Source organism: Grampus griseus (assembly GCF_964374135.1).
Source record: "Grampus griseus genome assembly, chromosome: 21".
Classification (NCBI taxonomy): Eukaryota; Metazoa; Chordata; class Mammalia; order Artiodactyla; family Delphinidae; genus Grampus; species Grampus griseus.
The window spans coordinates 5,099,931-5,119,081 of record NC_139015.1 but is presented as its reverse complement, the minus strand read 5'-3'; positions in this window follow the sequence as shown (position 1 = coordinate 5,119,081).

Below are 19,151 nucleotides of genomic sequence, written 5' to 3'. Positions count from 1 at the left end.
CAACAGCCAAGAGCTTCATGAAGCGGCGTCATCGTTTCCTGCTTATTCTTCCTCCTTATATATTCCTCCAGCATTAGTTGCCTTCAAATTCAGTCCTAATTTGATTAGAACTTTCTCAGTCACCTATTCCTCATATTCCTATGTATACTAGCCAAACTTAGATAAGGAAAATTTTCTTTGAGTGAAGGGATTCCACATCTTAAACCAAAAATATTAAATTTACTGCTAAATCTCATGTGAGCAGTAAATCATGTGATGCTCATGTGATCATGTGAGCATCAGATTATCTCTTGGGGAAAACATTTCTTTTTTCTGGTTCAAGTGACATCAGGGCCTTTGCTCTCCAGGCAATAGGTCACTTCCTCCAGCAAATGACTTAACAGTGGAGACTCAGCCATAAACACCAGAAGCTTTAAAGGTCCCGCCAGGCCTTGCAAATAAGGTGGGGTGACGTTGTCCTGGCTTTGATTTAAATGGGAATGAGCTTCTCAGGGAAGCCTTATTTACCAGTTCAAATAATGCTTGAGAAGTCATCTTACATCCCATGTGCCAAAACTGTAGTACAAAAGAACACCGAACGTATTTTAGTGAAACTCCTGTTTTAATGTTCCTTTCCTGACTGAAGAGCTATTTCATTAAAATGTAGTCACTTCACAATTCTCAGTGATAAAATCACCAGAACTATTGTATCTAAAATTCAGTATCAGTTTGCTATATATTTGTTTTAATTGAGTGGGAACTAGTAGTTTTCTTTCAACCTGTAATGGCTGAATTGTTGATTCAAAAGAAAAGAAAACTATTCAGAAAAGAAGTTTTTCCTTTATTGTTGTTTTTGGCATCAAAAAAGAAGGGTTTATCTTAGAGAAAGATTGGATGAGTGGGTCGAGGAACAATCAGAAGAAAAGTGTACTTTGCTTTAATGTAGCATGGGGCGGGGACAGGGAAGGGAAGAAAGAAAAAGAAACAACGATGTTCAACATCCTACACGCCTTCCTCAATTAACCGGTGACAGCTAAATATTTCGTAGGCTAGTATGGGAGGATAGCATCACAATTTTATTGTTGAGTCCATTGGCACAGCTAGGTTTACTAGAGGCTGCACAGTGAATCAATAGGAAGGATAAGGCTGGCTGCAGACAAGCTCCCTGTCACATCGAGTCCCAGGATACCTGAAAGTAAGGGCTAAGAGGATTTTGTTAAAAAGTCTGAGAAAACCACGTGAGAACTAGATTACTTGATTCAACCAAGAACCCCTACGAAGATACTATAACTAACATGACAGAAGGAAAGAGGATGATTTAATTAATTATTATTTTCAAAATGCAGGTGTTTTAAATAGCAAATAATTTATACAACTTGTAATGTACTGCAGTTAACTACATTTCTTTCTCTAGAGTAGAAGGGAAAAGAATATTTTAAGTGGTGATAGGTCTTAAAGTCTTGGGAAGGAAGAAGGTTTTTGTCTTCAGCCTTATGTTCAAAGGCATAGTTGAAAATTTCTAAACGAAAATTTAATTGACTATAATTTTCCACACTTAACAGCTCAAAATCACACTTTAGTGATCTAATAAATTAAATAACTTTCTAAATAGATGTGTACAAGAATTTATTTTGTTTGCATCTTATTTAGGTAAAGGAAGTTCTTTTTTGCTAATGATAATCTTTGGGGGCAAGTAAAATGTATCATGTTCTCTCTTCTCCCCCAAGATGCTACAAAAATATCACTAGTTCCTAAGGAATGAGAAATGTTTGAAATCAGAGCTAGCATAAATGCTGCATACCTGTATTTTTGACAATATTGTTTAAATGCCATTTTGTGGCCTCCATCCTCTTATCCATTATATCAAACTGCTTGAGACTCTTTTAATCAGGAGCACATCATTTCCTTCTTTGAGTAGAGAGGGAGTTTAAATGTTGACATCTCAAAGAAAAGTAACAAACAGTGGATTAAATGTAAGATAAGGTATAATATCTGACATTAGAGGTAACTAATAACAAGTGTTTCCTAAGCTTATGGGACATTATAAGACTCACCTCTCATCAGGGTCTAACTCTTAGGGAACACATTCATAGGAGTGACAGAAATTTACAACTAATAGCAATGGCTAGCAGTATGAAACTGTCTCACAATTTGGAGTTTGGGGCAAAATATGTTGGAGGGTATGATTTCAACCTGAAGTCTAACTGGAGATTTACTCCCTTCTCATTCTTTTTTTTTTTTTTTTTTTTGCGGTACGCAGGCCTCTCACTGCTGTGGCCTCTCCCGTTGCGGAGCACAGGCTCTGGACGCGCAGGCTCAGCGGCCATGGCTCACGGGCCCAGCCGCTCCGCGGCATGTGGGATCTTCCCGGACCGGGGCACGAACCCGTGTCCCCTGCATCGGCAGGCGGACTCCCAACCACTGCGCCACCAGGGAAGCCCCCTTCTCAGTCTTTAAGACGTGTGAGCCCACATGTGCGAGCCTGACTTGATTTACCTGTCATGGGCCCAGTGAAGAAGCTGAGACAGAGAGGCAGAGGGAATCCGGTCTCCCTCTCCCAGAGCCACCACTTTGGAAAATATGGCTCAGGTAGAGCTAACAGATGGAAACAGGAAGAAGGAAAGGATCCACTGTTTTTCTTACTGATTCATCAGTCAGGAAATTAAAAAGAAGCCAGCCTGGAGCTTATTATTTCCTAATTTTCCTAATTTTTCCTAATTTTTAAATTATTTCCTAATTTTCAGGTAAAATAACCATACTAAGACAAGTCAGATTTTGTGTATCTGAGACTGTAACATCCAGGGAGAGGAGCAAATAAGGTGAAGAAATGCTGGTAAAATGTGCTCACTTCAGCGAGTAGTGAAACTATGGTTGTTCTTAAAAGAACAGGTGAGGAGAGAGGCATAAACATTCCTCCTTACCCGATAAGATGAGAAAAAATGTTCTGTCGTGAATAAGATTAGGAAAAATTACTTAAATTTACACGTGTTTCCTTCCTGCAAGCTTTTTCAAAGACTATAAAGGCTAAACTACCTTGTGAATCTTCCTGAGTGGGGATTTACTTGGGGGTCATGTTCAAACTTATTTGGCCATGAAACCCTTCGTTGAAGAGCATCTCTCAGGAGCAGTGAATCAAGGGATGCAGTCTGGGAAACACATCACCAATGGAGAACTTACCTCAGTGATAGGATGAAGAATATGTGAGTTACCAATCCTTCTCACTCTACGATTTGCCTTCCTCAAGAAGCAAACACTGCAGGGAAGCTATTTTGATGTCAATGCAAGAGCTGAGGGTGACACGAACTGTCAAGGCCATTACCTTGGGCAAACTCTAGGGCAAAATTCTCATTGTATCCCAAGCAAATGGTGTCCTGGAAGTCGTGGAGCGTGGAGAATCTGAAGGCACTAGTAGTCGATACGGTGAGACATTGTTGGATTTAAGATATATTTTGAAGGCTAACCCAACAGAATTTGTTTTAACTTGGATGTTGAATGTGAGAAAAAGAGAGGAAGGAATAAAGGATGACTCAGATGTTTGGCAGAAGCATCAGGGTGAATGGTGGTTCACATATTGAAACGAGGAACACTGTGTGAGAAGCAAGTTTTGACGGACAGGAAATAAGATTCAATTTGGGGCTTCCTAAATATTAGATTCACATCCAGGTAAACATGTCAGCTGTTCAGTTTGATGTAAGACTCTGATCTGAGGGCCTGTGGAAAGGTTGGAAATATATATTATACTTGTGAATCATCAGATTACAGGTAGTATTTAAAACCACGGAAATAGATATCATTACCTGGGAGGCAGAGTATACAAATGAAGACTGAACCAAGGACTGAGATGGGGGACTCTCAAACACTTAAACATTAGGACATGAGAAGAATTCAGAAAAGCAATTTAGTTGCAATGGACCAACACAGTAGGAGATAAATTAAAAAGTATGTTATCCCAGAAACCAAGCGGAAAAGTGTTACAAGGATACATGGGGAATCTGGTATGTCAGATGATGCTGAGAGTTAAGTGGAAATTATCGATGACATTAACAGTCAGAGAAATGATGCAAACAGGAAGCATAATATCAAGAGAGTTGAGTGAAGGAACAAAAATAGCAAGTAAGGAGAAATATTTTGAGAAGGTTGCCATGAAGGGGAGCAGAGATAAGGAAAGGATAGAGAGCCTGTTACTAACCAGGGTTCTTGGCCTCCTTAATCAATAGAAATTGATAAGAGGCCAGACAAGAAATTCAGGCAAGACTATATTAGGGCCCCTGCTGCAGCAGGGGGGAAAGAGAACAAGTAGCAGTTTCCCTTGCTGGCTCAGCTCCCTGAGGGGTGTTGAGCTGCTTCCTTATATGGGGTGAGGGTAGGGGTGTGCTGGGGGGTCGGGCTGGAGGTGTGGCTCAGGTCTTCTGCCCGCCTCTTAGGTGGTGGGGTGTGCAGGGGACATGTGCAGTGCCCTGCTTTTGCTCCAGACCCCCTGTTTTTAATCCCAGCTCTTCAGAAGTGGCATTTGGGTTTTTGGTCTTTTTGTATCTTTTTGTCCATAATTTGCCCCAACTGCACATGCACACAGTTATTTTAAGTCCCTTATAGCTTGTATTTTGTATCTTTGTATTTCATTGCTTGAGGAGAGGTGTGTCCAGGTACAAGCACTGTAGCATAGGGTCCCAGGTCCCAATCTGTCTGAAGCCTAAGGGTTTTCTTTTTAAGATAAATGAGCTTAAGGCATGTTTATATGCTGAAGGGAATGGTCCAATAAAAAGGGAGAAAATGATGTTGCAGGATGGAGCATAGCCCTTGGTTTGATAGGAAGGCATGGGCTCTAGTCCACAAGTTACGGATTTGGTGTTAACCAGGAACAGTATAGTAGCTAAACACTACTGACTCTGGTGTCAGATGGGCTACTTCAAAATCCCTGTTTCTTAAAACAACAATGAGATGCCAGTGCACAGCTGTTAGAATGGCTAAAATGCAAATCACTGACAACACCAAATGCTGAGGAGTGTTTGGAACATTTCATTCGTTGCTGGTGGGAATGCCAAATGGTGCAGCCACTTTGGAAGACACTCTGGCAGCTTCTTACAAAACTAAACATACTTAGGTTGCTTCCATGTCCTGGCTATTGTAAATAGAGCTGCAATGAACATTGTGGTACATGACTCTTTTTGAATGATGGTTTTCTCAGGGTATATGCCCAGGAGTGGGATTGCAGGGTCATGTGGTAGTTCTATTTGTAGTTTTGAATGGATAAAGAAGATGTGGCACATATATACAATGGAATATTACTCAGCCATAAAAAGAAACGAAATTGAGCTATTTGTAATGAGGTGGATGGACCTAGAGTCTGTCATACAGAGTAAAGTAAGTCAGAAGGAGAAAGACAAATACCATATGCTAACACATATATATGGAATTTAAGAAAAAAAATGTCATGAAGAACCTAGGGGTAAGACAGGAATAAAGACACAAACCTACTAGAGAATGGACTTGAGGACACGGGGAGGGGGAAGGGTAAGCTGGGACAAAGTGAGAGAGTGGCATGGACATACATACACTACCAAATGTAAAATAGCTAGTGGGAAGCAGCCGCCTAGCACAGGGAGATGAGCTCGGTGCTTTGTGACCACCTAGAGGGGTGGGATAGGGAGGGTGGGAGGGAGGGAGACGCAAGAGGGAAGAGATATGGGAACATATGTATATGTATAACTGATTCACTTCGTTATAAAGCAGAAACTAACACACCATTGTAAAGCAATTATACTCCAATAAAGGTGTAAAAAGAAAAACAAAAAAACTAAACATACTCATGACATGCCATCCAGCAATCGTACTCCTTGGTATTTACCCAAAGGAACTGAAATCTTATGTTCACATAAAAACCTGTACACAGATGTTTATGGCAGTTTTATTCCTAACTGCCAAAACTTGGAAGCAACCAAGTTACCTTTCAGTAGGTGAATGGGTAAAATAAACTGTAGTATATTTATACAATGGAATATTGAATATTATTTGGCAAAGAATGTAATGAACTATCAAGCCATGAAAAAATATAGAGAAACCTGGAAAGCATATTTCTCAGTAAGAGAAGCCGGTTTGAAAGTCTATATGCTGTGTGATTCCAACTATATTACATCCTGGAGAAGACAAAGCTGTAGGGATGATAGGGATTCGGGGCAGGGGGAGGGAGGGATGAATAGGTGGAGTACAGGGGATTTTTAGGGCAGTGAAACTATTCTGTAAGATACTGTAATAGTGAATACATGACTTTAGTCATTTGTCAAAACCTATAGAACTGTAACACAAACGGTGAACTCGAAACTATGGAGTTTGTTTATCAACTATACAGTTGATAATAATGTATCAATATTGGCTCATCAATTTTAACAAACATACCACATGAATGAATGAAAGTTGTTAATAGGGGACACTGTGTGTGTGTGTGTGTGTCTGTATGTCTGTGTTGGAGGGAAAGGTGGAATGTGGGTGCTCTCTGTACTTTCTGCTTGATTTTCTATAAACCTCAAACTGCTCTAAAAATTGTCTATTAACTATTTCAAATTCCAGTTCCTTGGTTCACTAGCTGTGCAACCTTTTGGCAAATTACTTAATCCCTGTGTTCCTCAGTTTCCTTATCTGTAAAATAGGGATAATTATAGCATTGAGCTTATAGTATTATTGCAGGCTTAAGTAAATTTATGTATGTAAGATATGTGGATCGGTATTAGTACACATTAAGTGCTATGTACACGTTGGATGTTGCCAGGGTACACAGGTAGAGTAACAGGAGAGAAGTTGGAGGCTGATTCCAGAAGGAGTGAGTATGAAGCTGAAGCACTTATTTTCTAAATAGTGCTATTTGCTCAAAGATAAAGAACAGAAGCCCTCAGTATGAGGAGGGATGCTGACAGTTTGAGGGGAAAAAAAGAGAAGGTACAATAGAATCATCTCAGAGCATGGAAGAATGAATTAATGAGGGAAAGTTAATTTTAGACCGCGCTGAGAGTCCAGTTAAATCTGTGATCATTAATTTAAAGTGGATCAGTCCATACGTTTGGCATTAGGTGTTTGGGTCTAGGCACAGAACAAGTGGAGACGTGATTTGAATTTGTGCAAAGCAGTCATTTTCCAGGTGATGGTGACTGAGGGGTGATAAGGTAAATTTCAGTGGTTACGCATATAAATACTTGTTATAGTGGTCTGTGAAATATAAACTGGGGAAATGCCCGTCCAAACTGAGGAGATCATGGGAGACAGAGGCCAGAGTTTGGGCTCAGTCATCTACCTGTATTGAAATTCCCCAAACTGAAGTTATTGGTGAAACAATAAACAGAGAAAGTGACGAGCAACATCTGTCGCTGGCGGAAAAAAGAGCTGAGTGACATAGGCTGGCAGAATCGCGTCAAAACCATTGAGACGTATAAAACAGGAAGGACACTAAATAGTCTGCAGGCAACAAGCAGCCAGGAGGCATCTTTCCCACTTTCAGATCCTATGGTATGTGGATATGAGAGAAGAAGACTTCCCACTGTTGAGAGGATGAGAGATAAACAGTGTTCTTGGGGTATACGTTTTTTTGTTTGTTTGTTTTTGTTTTGTTTTGTTTTGTTTTTTGCGGTACGCGGGCCTCTCACCGCTGTGGCTTCTCCAGTTGCGGAGCACAGGCTCCGGACGTGCAGGCTCAGCGGTCATGGCTCACGGGCCCAGCCGCTCCGCGGCATGTGGGATCTTCCCGGACCGGGGCACGAACCCGCGTCCCCTGCATCGGCAGGCGGACTCTCAACCACTGCGCCACCAGGGAAGCCCGGGGTATAAGTTTTAATTCCCATTAGAATATTAATCAGAGACTATGCCAGTGAATCAGATTTTAACCAGTCAAGACCTAAGTATCGTATGAAGGCTTTATCCCAATTACGGTCTAGCGTGTGAGGAAGGTAAGTATTAGGAAGCAGACACTTAGAAAGGTTGAAGTCAGCATAGAGCTACTTTGCCATGTAGAATCTTCTCAGTAGTTTATTTGCAAAGTGAAATATGTATTTGTCAAAAGCATACCGTCAGAATCTTATGATCTAGCTGTTACCAGTTGTGTTAAACATGGATTATTCTACCTTGTTATTTAGGATATAATTTATCTAAGATGCTATGCACACATAGTTTTATTTTATGTCTTTTCTAATTACCCTAAAAGGTAATTAAGCTGACTCTTCACACAACGTTGTTTGAGTTGCATGCAGCAAACTAGAAACCTTCACAGTTATATTGAGAACTGACAAAAGCAAGACTGTGAAACCTTTAGTAAAATTGAATCCCAAAGGCTTTCCTGGTATGAGGAACAAAACCAGGCATAAATATTGTGACTTCTGCTAATATTAACAATTTGTTCTCAGGGTGAAGTACAAACGGGAAATAATAGTATTAAATAGCTATCACATCAATTTCACATAACGTATGTGATGTTTTACATATACAATTGAATTCATAGCATGCTATATTGCTCTGTTTTTGCTATTTTTTATAAGTGATGAAGTGAGAATGAAAAAGATTAAGAAACATGACAACTATATACATAACTTGTAAAGATGGAATTCAACCTCTCAGAATAATTGGGAGGGATAAAAAATGTATGTTATAATGTAAGGTTTGTGAGATGGGCTTTTGAGGGTATTTAAACAGTGATGGCCAGGATTTAAGAATAATTGAATTGTATCCTGCCAGCTGTTCCCTTTCCCAGAGATTTTCCTGGGGAGTTAGAATATGCAGAACATATATGACACTGGGGATATAAGATTAATACATACATACATATGTACATACATACATACATACTTTACATTCCTTCCAGATGCAATCTGTAGAAATTAAAACTAAATTAGACACCATGTACTCCTTTTTCTATTTGAGGAAAATGGTTGATGATGGACCATTTTGATGGTTCTTACTTGGATACTCATGTCATTAAAAACAATAACACTAATAAATCTCATGATTTCTACTTCTTGTCAAGACGCAATAACAAGGACTGAATTTTCTCTCCTGCCTAAAACAACCATTAAATGGGCAACATGTATGAAAAAATGCTTTGCAACACACTGGACATCAGACAAGAGACAGTGATTTCTGAGAGACAGGAAACAAACAATTAACTCAGTGTCTTGCTGTGATTGAGTTTTCATCTGCAGTGCAAGGAGGGGAAACCCAGGCAGAACACTGTGGAGCCCCTAAGTTGAGGGGACCAAGTTAAGAGACCATGGAAACCAAGGTACCTAGAGTTTTGAAACAGAATATTTACCAGGGAGAACAGAACTGAGCAGATAAAGAACTCCGGAAACCTGGGTAGTTATCCCTTGAGTATTCAACAGAATACTGATCAGAGTGTGCCTACATGTGAGCAAACTTTTGGAGTCTGGGGGAAGAGTCATGAAAAGAACCGAAGGGGCTGGAATAGTAACTGCTGCACCAAGCAAACTGGAAACGTCAAGATTTATGGGGCATTGGGCAGCGTACACAAAAGAGCCTTGCCTCTGTAGGGTGAATAATTTAGTCCTGGACTAAGCACGGCTCTATTCCCCTGGAAAAAATATCTTAAAAACAAAACCTGAAAGGATCAAACTGTTTCCAAGTAACTAACTGTGTTCCATAATAAAGCACATTTATAGGATTATAAAAATGTCTAGCTCCCAGTAAGATAAAATCACAATCTCTGGCCATAAAAAATTACCTGGCATGTTAAATGTAGGAAGGCATGACACATGAGAAGAAGAGTCAGTTGATCAAAAGTGACTGACAGAGACATTATATAATTAGCAGGAGGATATTAAACAGTTATTGTATTTATATTATATTTGTACAATGTATTCATATATACTGTATTTGAAAGTTAAGTATAGAAATGGAAGTTATAAAAAAGTTATGATGACATAAAAATTACCCTGCAGAGGATTAAGGGTAGACTAAACTTTTCAGAATAAAAGATTAGTAAACTTGAAGACATAGCAATAGAATCTACTCAAAACAAATACAAAGAGTAAAAAAAAAATAAACACAGCATCAGTAAGCTGTAGGACAATTTTAAGTACACGTGGTTAGAGTTGCTGAAGAAGAGAAGGGTGTGGGGCAGAAAACTATTTGAAGAATTAATGGTTGAAAAATTTCCAAATTTTATAAAACTGTAAACTCATATATCTAAGAATATGAATTAACCCCAAGTATGGAAGATAGTATGGAAATTCTTCATAAAATTAAAAATAGAGTTACCATATGATCTGGCAGTCCCACTCCTGGGTATATATCCAAAAGAAATGAAATCTATATCTCAAAGAAATATCTTCTTTTCCATGTTTGCTGCAGCATTATTTACATTAGCCAAGATATAGAAACAGCCTAAGTATCTGTCAACAAGTGAATGGATAAAAAATATTGATACACACACACAACCACACACACACAGAATTAAAACATATGCCAACAATAGCACAAAAGTTAAGAGAGAAAATACTAAGATTTTTAGGCTAAATGTAAAATGGTATAATATGAAGGTAGACTGTAAGTTATAGATGTATACTATAAATCCTAAAACAACCCCTGAAATAACCAAACACAAGAGATAAAATGGTATCATAAAACATATTTAATTAATCTGAAAGAAGGCAGGAAAGATGGGAAGAAGGAATAAAGGACAGATAGAAAAATAGAAAGCAAATAGCACGGTGATAGATTTAAACTTAACCATATTAATAATCACACTAAATAGTTGGTCTAAATACTAGAAATCAAAGTCAGAGTTTGTCAGTTTGGATGAAAAAGCTAGACCTATTATTCATAATATTTCCCTACCATTCTAATGCTATATTATAGGTAGGCTCTGCAATGATATCATCTCTCTCATTCCTGATATCTGTAATTTTTTATTTTACCTTTTTTTTTTTTACTGATCAATCTGACTAGAATTTTATCAATTTTATTTATCTTGTCAAAGGACTTTTAGTTCCAATGATTTTCTCTTTTCTGAGGGGACAGGGAAGAATGTGATTTATTTCTCTCCTATTATTAGTTTGCGTTATATGACATAGGTGAAGGGATTTTGCAGATGTGGTTCAGGTTTCAAGTCAGGTGACTTTGAAGTAATCATAAGGGAGATTACCCTGGGAAGGTCAGACCTAATCAGTTGAGAGTCAAAAGAGGTGGTACCCAGCCTTAGCCAGGGACTCAAAGCCTGAGAAGTATTCAATTGCTGGCCTTGGGGAGGTGGGCTGACATGTGGTGAGAGGGTCGATGGAGGGGGCCATGTGACAAAGACCTAGTGACATTCTCTGTGAGCTGAGAACTTTCTGGCTGAAAAATAGCTTATAGGACTGTCTTCAGTCCTACTGCTTCAAGAAATGATATTTTTCAAATAGTTGATACTCTTATATACTGCTGGTGGGAATGTGAAATGGTACAAGACATTTGTAAAACACTTGACGGTGATGCATACAGTTATCATATGATCCAACAATTCCATTCCTAAGTATTTCCTCAAGAGAAAGGAAGCATATGTTCCTACTAAGAGCTGCACATGAATGTTCATAGCAACTTCATTGTAATAACCAAAACCTGGATACAATCCAAATGTCTATCAGTTATAACTGATTATAACTCCACACAACAGATTGCTTCTTAGCAATAAAAAAGAATGAACTGCTGATATTCACTCTAACAAGTTAATCTCAACATAATCATCCTGAGTGAAAGACCCTAGGCCACAAAAAGTACACATTTTATAATTCAATTAATATAAAATCCTAGGAAATGCAAGGTAAAGTGTAGTGACAAACAGCAGATTAGAGGTTGTCCGGGGACCAGGGAGGGCTGGTGGTGGAGTGGAGAGGGGCAGGAGGTAAGAATTCATCAGAAGCACAAGAAGATTTGGGGAGTGACAGATATGTTTATTTTCATGATTTTGGTGATGGTTTCATGGGCATATACTTATACTAAAATGTGTCATATTGTACACCTAAACAGGTACCATTTATTGCATTTCAATTTTAACTTTAAAAAACTGTTTATAAAAATAATGCTTTTTTGTTTCAATCCTTGAATTTGCTATTTTTCTGTCTCCTGAACAGATTCTTGGGCTCTTCAGAGTAAAAACAGAATATAAGTACAATAACTTGATCTATACCAAAGCGTGGCTTAGTTTATTTAAGTGGTGAAAACCTACTATTTGCCTTTGACTTCAGCTTGACCTTTGGAACTAATAAGCTGAATGCCTGTATAAGTGCTTTTTAAATTTAACTTAGCTGAACCTCCTCTGCATGATCAGTGATTGTGAGATGTTATAGGTGCCGTCAAATTAAATCTCAGGAACAAGCACAAGGCATGTCGTGCAGATTTATCATTCGTATCTGACTACATGCTTTCAAATTCAGGTACTCGTTCTAAAAGTAGCTGGGGACCTGCTTCATATATTGGAATTTTATCAGTCGAATGAAGTATACATAAATGTTATTGTAGAGGTAAAGTCCATAATAAGTAGTGATGATTATGAAAGCTGTTAATTTTTATACAAGTTAATTATTGGGAACTTTCAAGTAGTCAAGTAAATAGCAAAATGCAGTGGCAGTTAACTTGTATATAATGAAGGGAAATATAGATAGAAATTCAATTTTTGTTATCATGCAGTCCAATTTAATTACTCCTTTGCTACATTGCTATATCCAAGATTTACTCGTTATCTTTTTCCCAATGCTTGGGTGAAACAGGAAATTCAAGAAGAAAGTAAGATAAAAATGAACGATCTAAGTGAAGGCAGTAATCTTAAATTTGCTGCTGAAATACTTAAAAAGACTTCTTCAAACAGGGCAGAAAGCTTCAGTGTGTGGTATTGCTACAGAGAAATTGTATCATTATCATTAAACCAATCTTCAGCTTCAACAAGAATTAGAACAGAAATAAGTCTACAAGGGTCACTATTCTTGCAGAGAGAAAGGGAAATGTAACATCTCGGTGAGAATATTACCAAGAACTCTGCTCTGTTCTTGAGGATGCCTGACCCTTGTAAAGCTCCTTATCCCTGCTTTTCATTTGCTGTTTTTTCTCTGCAGAATCTCAGTCCCTTTGCCAAACAGGGAACCCTTCTTAATTATTGTTTAGTAGAGCAACCAAATCCCTTGACTGTCTTGCTAAATCTCTTGTCCCCTTTCTCAGTGAGTAGTAGCTGTATACAGTGATTGCCTACGTGGGCGCAGTGACAGACTTCCCAGCATTGTTATGATGGTTAATTAAATGAGTAAATATATGCAAAGCAACTAGAAGATGGGCGATAAAAAAAAGTATTTGCTATTACAGTCATGCATAGGTACTTAATATGTTTTAGGTCTATCTGATTTGCATATTTCTACCCAAAAGTCAGCACAGAAGGGAGCCAGGGGGGGTTTAAATATTATATTATTGGCAGGTATTATTTTATTTTAAAATTAAGATAAAATATATGAACGTACCTTGCACATAATACGTGCCTTAACCTTTTTTCATGCTGTGGAAAATAGGATTTAGAATTAGGGAATCCGAATGTGAATTCTTGAATTTTGAGAATATATACACAAAAAATTCATCTCTCAACCTCTTACACTTCCTATGAAAATGGGTATAGTAGTACCAAATTTGTAGACTTGGTGCCAGGATTAAGTGAAATAACATGTACAAAGAATATGTAATATTTTTTGTAAAAAAGCTATTTCCTTTCTTTTCTCCTCTTTCTTTTACCTTTGTAGGCCTCATTTTATTTATCTGTAAAATCAGGAAGTCAGATTAGATTATCTCTAAGTCCTAAAGTTTATTTCTTTTTTTCCCTTAACATCCTTATTGGAGTATAATTGCTTTACAATGTTGTGTTAATTGCTGTTGTATAACGAAGTGAATCAGCTATACGTATACATATATCCCCGTATCCCCTCCCTCTTGCGTCTCCCTCCCACCCTCTCTATCCCACCCCTCTAGGTGGTCACAAAGCACCAAGGTGAGCTCCCTGTGCCATGGGGCTGCTTCCCACTAGCTATCTATTTTACATTTGGTAGTGTATATATGTCCATGCCACTCTCTCACTTCGTCCCACCTTACCCTTCCCCCTCTCCGTGTCCTCAAGTTCATTCTTTACGTCTGCGTCTTTATTGCTGCCCTGCCCTGAGGTTCTTCAGAACAAATTTATTTTTGTTTTAGATTCCATATATATGTGTTAGAATATGGTGTTTGTTTTTCTCTTTCTGACTTACTTCACTCTGTATGACAGTCTCTAGGTCCATCCATCTCAATACAAGGAATTCAGTTTCATTTCTTTTTTATGACTGAGTAGTATTCCATTGTATATATGTGCCACATCTTCTTTATCCATTCATCTTTCAATGGACGCTTAGGTTGCTTCCATGTCTTGGCTATTGTAAATAGAACTGCAATGAGCATTGTGGTACGTGACTCTTTTTAAATGATGGTTTTCTCAGGGTATATGCCCAGTAGTGGGATTGCTGGGTCGTATGGTAGTTCTATTTTTAATTTTTTAAGGAACCTCCATACTATTCTCCATAGTGGCTGTATCAATTTACATTCCCACCAACAGTGCAAGAGGGTTCCCTTTTCTCCACACCCTCTCCAGCATTTATTATTTGTAGATTTTTTGATGATGGTGATTCTGACTGGTGTGAGGTGATACCTCATTGTAATTTTGATTTGCATTTGTCTAATGATTAGTGATGTTGAGCATCCTTTCATGTGTTTGTTGGCAATCTGTATATCTTCTTTGGAGAAATGTCATTTAGGTCTCCTGCCCATTTTGGGGTTGAGTTGTTTGGTTTTTTTTGATAATGAGCTGCATGAGTTGCTTATGTGTTTTGGAGATTAATCCTTTGTCAGTTGCTTCATTTGCAAATATTTTCTCCCATTCTGAGAGTTGTCTTTTTGTCTTGTTTATGGTTTCCTTTGCTGTGAAAAAGCTTTTAAGTTTCATTAGGTCCCATTTGTTTATTTTTGTTTTTATTTCCACTTCTGTAGCAGGTGGGTCAAAAAGGATCTTGCTGTGATTTATGTCATAGAGTGTTCTGCCTATGTTTTCCTCTAAGAGTTTTAGAGTGTCTGACCTTAACACTTAGGTCTTTAATCCATTTTGAGTTTATTTTGGTGTATGGTGTTAGGGAGTGTTCTAATTTCATTCTTTCACATGTAGGTATTCAGTTTTCCCAGCACCACTTATTGAAGAGGCTATCTTTTCTCCACTGTATATTCTTGCCTCCTTTACCAAAGATAAGGTGACAATATGTGTGTGGGATTATCTCTGAGCTTTCTGTCCTGTCCTGTTGATCTATATTTCTGTTTTTGTGTCAGTACCATACTGTCTTGATTACTGTAGCCTTGTAGTATAGTCTGAAGTCAGGGAGCCTGATTCCTCCAGCTCCGTTTTTCTTTCTCAAGATTGCTTTGGCTATTCGGGGTCTTTTGCGTTTCCATACAAATTGCGAAATTTTTTGTTCTAGTTCTGTGAAAAATGCCAGTGGTAGTTTGATAGGGATTGCATTGAATCTATAGATTGCTTTGGGTAGTAGAGTCATTTTCACAATGTTGATTCTTCCAATCCAAGAACATGGTATATGTCTTCATCTATTTGTATCATCTTTAATTTCTTTCATCAGTGTCTTATAGTTTTCTGCATACAGGTCTTTTGTCTCCTTAGGTAGGTTTATTCCTAGATATTTTATTCTTTTTGTTGCAATGGTAAATGGGAGTGTTTTCTTGATTTCACTTTCAGATTTTTCATCATTAGTATATAGGAATGCCAGAGATTTCTGTGCATTAATTTTGTATCCTGCTACTTTACCAAATTCATTGATTAGCTCTAGTAGTTTTCTGGTAGCATCTTTAGGCTTCTCTATGTATAGTATCATGTCATCTGCACACGGTGACAGTTTACTTCTTTTCCGATTTGGATTCCCTTTATTTCTTTTTCTTCTCTCATTGCTGTGGCTAAAACTTCCAAATCTACGTTGAATAATAGTGGTGAGAGTGGGCAACCTTGTCTTGTTCCTGATTAGTGGAAATGGTTTCAGTTTTTCACCATTGAGAACGATGTTGGCTGTGGGTTTGTCATATATGACCTTTATTGTGTTGAGGTAAGTTCCCTCTATGCCTAGTTTCTGGAGAGCTTTTATCATAAATGGGTGTTGAATTTTGTCAAAAGCTTTTCTGCACCTATTGAGATGATCATATGGTGTTTCTCCTTCAATTTGTTAATATGGTTTATCACATTGATTGATTTGCATATACTGAAGAATTCTTGCACTCCTGCAATAAACCCAGTTGATCATGGTGTATGATCCTTTTAATGTGCTGTTGGATTCTGTTTCCTAGTATTTTGTTGAGGATTTTTGCATCTATGTTCATCACTGATATTGGCCTGTAGTTTTCATTTTTTGTGACATCTTTTTCTGGTTCTGGTATCAGGGTGATGGTGGCCTTGTAGAATGCGTTGGGGAGTATTCCTCCCTCTACTGTATTTTGGAAGAGTTTGAGAAGGATAGGTGTTAGCTCTTCTCTAAATGTTTGATAGAATTTGCCTCTGAAGCCATCTGGTTCTGGGCTTTTCTTTGTTGGAAGATTTTTAATCACAGTTTCAATTTCCGTGCTTGGGATTGGTCTGTTTATGTTTTCTATTTCTTCCTTGTTCAGTCTCGGAAGGTTGTGCTTTTCTAAGAATTTTTCCGTTTCTTCCAGGTTGTCCATTTTATTGGCATATAGTTGCTTGTAGTAATCTCTCACAATCCTTTGTATTTCTGCATTGTTAGTTGTTACTTCTCCTTTTTCATTTCTAATTCTATTGATTTGAGTCTTCTCCGTTTTTTTCTTGATGAGTCTGGCTAATGGTTTATCAATTTTGTTTATCTTTTCAAAGAACCAACTTTTAGTTTTATTGATCTTTGCTATCGTTTCCTTCATTTATTTTTCATTTATTTCTGTTCCAATCTTTATGATTTCTTTCCTTCTGATAACTTTGGAGGGTTTTTTTTTTCTTGTTTCTCTAATTGCTTTAGCTGTAAGGTTAGTTTGTTTATTTGAGATGTTTCTTGTTTCTTGAGGTAGGATTGTATTGCTGTCAACATCCTTCTTAGAACTGCGTTTGCTGCAACCCATAGGTTTTGGGTCATCATGTTTTCATTGCCATTTGTTTCTAGGTATTTTTTGATTTCCTCTTTGATGTCTTCAGTGATCTCTTAGTTATTTAGTAGTGTATTGTTTAGCCTCCATGTGTTTGTATTTTTTACAGATTTTTTCCTGTAATTGATATCTAGCCTCATAGCATTGTGGTTGGAAAAGATACTTGATACGATTTCAATTTTCTTAAAATTACCAAGGCTTGATTTGTGCCCTAAGATATGATCTATCCTGGAGAATGTTTCATGAGCACTTGAGAAGAATGTCTATTCTGTTGGTTTTGGATGGCATGTTCTATAAATATCAATTAAGTCTGTCTTATTTAATGTATCATTTAAAGCTTGTGTTTCCTTATTTATTTTCATTTTGGGTGATCTGTCCATTGGTGAAAGTGGGGTGTTAGAGCCCCCTACTATGATTGTGTAACTGTCAATTTCCCCTTTTATGGCTGTTAGCATTTGCCTTATGTATTGAGGTGCTCCTATGTTGGATGCATAACTATTTACAGTTGTTATATCTTCTTCTTGGATTGGCCATTTAATCATTATGTAGTGTCTGTCTTTGTCTCCTGTAATAGTCTTTATTTTAAAGTCTGTTTTGTCTGATATGAGAATTGCTACTCCAGCTTTCTTTTGATTTCCATTTGCATAGGAATATCTTTTTCCATCCCCTCAGTTTCAGTCTGTATGTGTCCCTAGGTCTGAAGTGGGTCTCTTGTAGACAGCATATATATTGGTCTTGTTTTTTGTATCTATTCAGACAGTCTATTTCTTTTGGTTGGAGCATTTAATCCATTTATATTTAAGGTAGTCATTGATATGTACGTTCCTATTACCAGTTCCTTAATTGTTTAGGGTTTGTTGTTGTATGTCTTTTCCTTCTCTTGTGTTTCCTGCCTAGAGAAATTCCTTAAGCATTTATTGTGAAGCTGGTTTGGTGGTGCTGAATTAGCTTTTGCTTGTCTGTAAAAGTTTTAATCTCTCCATTGAATCTGAAAGAGATCCTTGCTGGGTGGAGTAATCTTGGTTGTAGGTTTTTCCCTTTCATCACTTTAAATATGTCCTGCCACTCCGTTCTGGCTTGCAGAGTTTCTGCTGAAAGATCAGCTGTTAAGCTTAATGGAATTCCCTTGTATGTTATTTGTTGCTTTTCCCTTGCCGCTTTTAATATTTTTTCTTTGTATTTAACTTTTGATAGTTTGATTAATATTTGTCTTGGTGTGTTTCTCCTTGGATTTATCTTGTATCGGAGTCTCTGTGCTTCCTGGACTTAATTGACTATTTCCTTACCCATATTAGGGAAGTTTTCAACTATAATCTCTTCAAATATTTTCTCAGTCCCTTTCTTTTTCTCTTCTTCTTCTGGGACCCCTATAATTTGAATATTGGTATGTTTAATGTTGTCCCAGAGGTCTCTGAGACTGTCCTCAATTCTTTTCATTCTTTTTTCTTTATTCTGCTCTGCAGTAGTTATTTCCACTTTGTCTTCCAGGTCACTTATCGGGTCTTCTGCCTCAGTTATTCTGCTATTGATTCCTTCTAGAGAATTTTTAATTTCATTTATTGTGTTGTTCATCATTGTTTTTTTACTCTTTTGTTCTTCTAGGTCCTTGTTAAACGTTTCTGAACCAACCTTACCCAGTTGAGGCAGACAGCAAAAACAGTGGGAACTGCGAACCTGCCGCCTGTGAAAAGGGGACCCCAAACACAGTAAGTAAGCAAAATGAGAAGACAGAGAAACACACAGCAGATGAGGAGCAAGGTAAAAACCCACCAGACCAAACTAGTGAAGGGGAAATAGGCAGTCTACCTGAAAAAGAATTCAGAGTAATGATAGTAAAGATAACCCAAAATCTTGGAAATAGGATGGAGAAAATACAAGTCCTAAAGTTCTGTGATTCTGTACGAACACTCAGAATGACCTCTCCCTTCTCTGAACTTCCAGAGAAACACTTTAAATATACGTAACCTTGTATCATTTTGCACCTAAATATATGTGGCCTG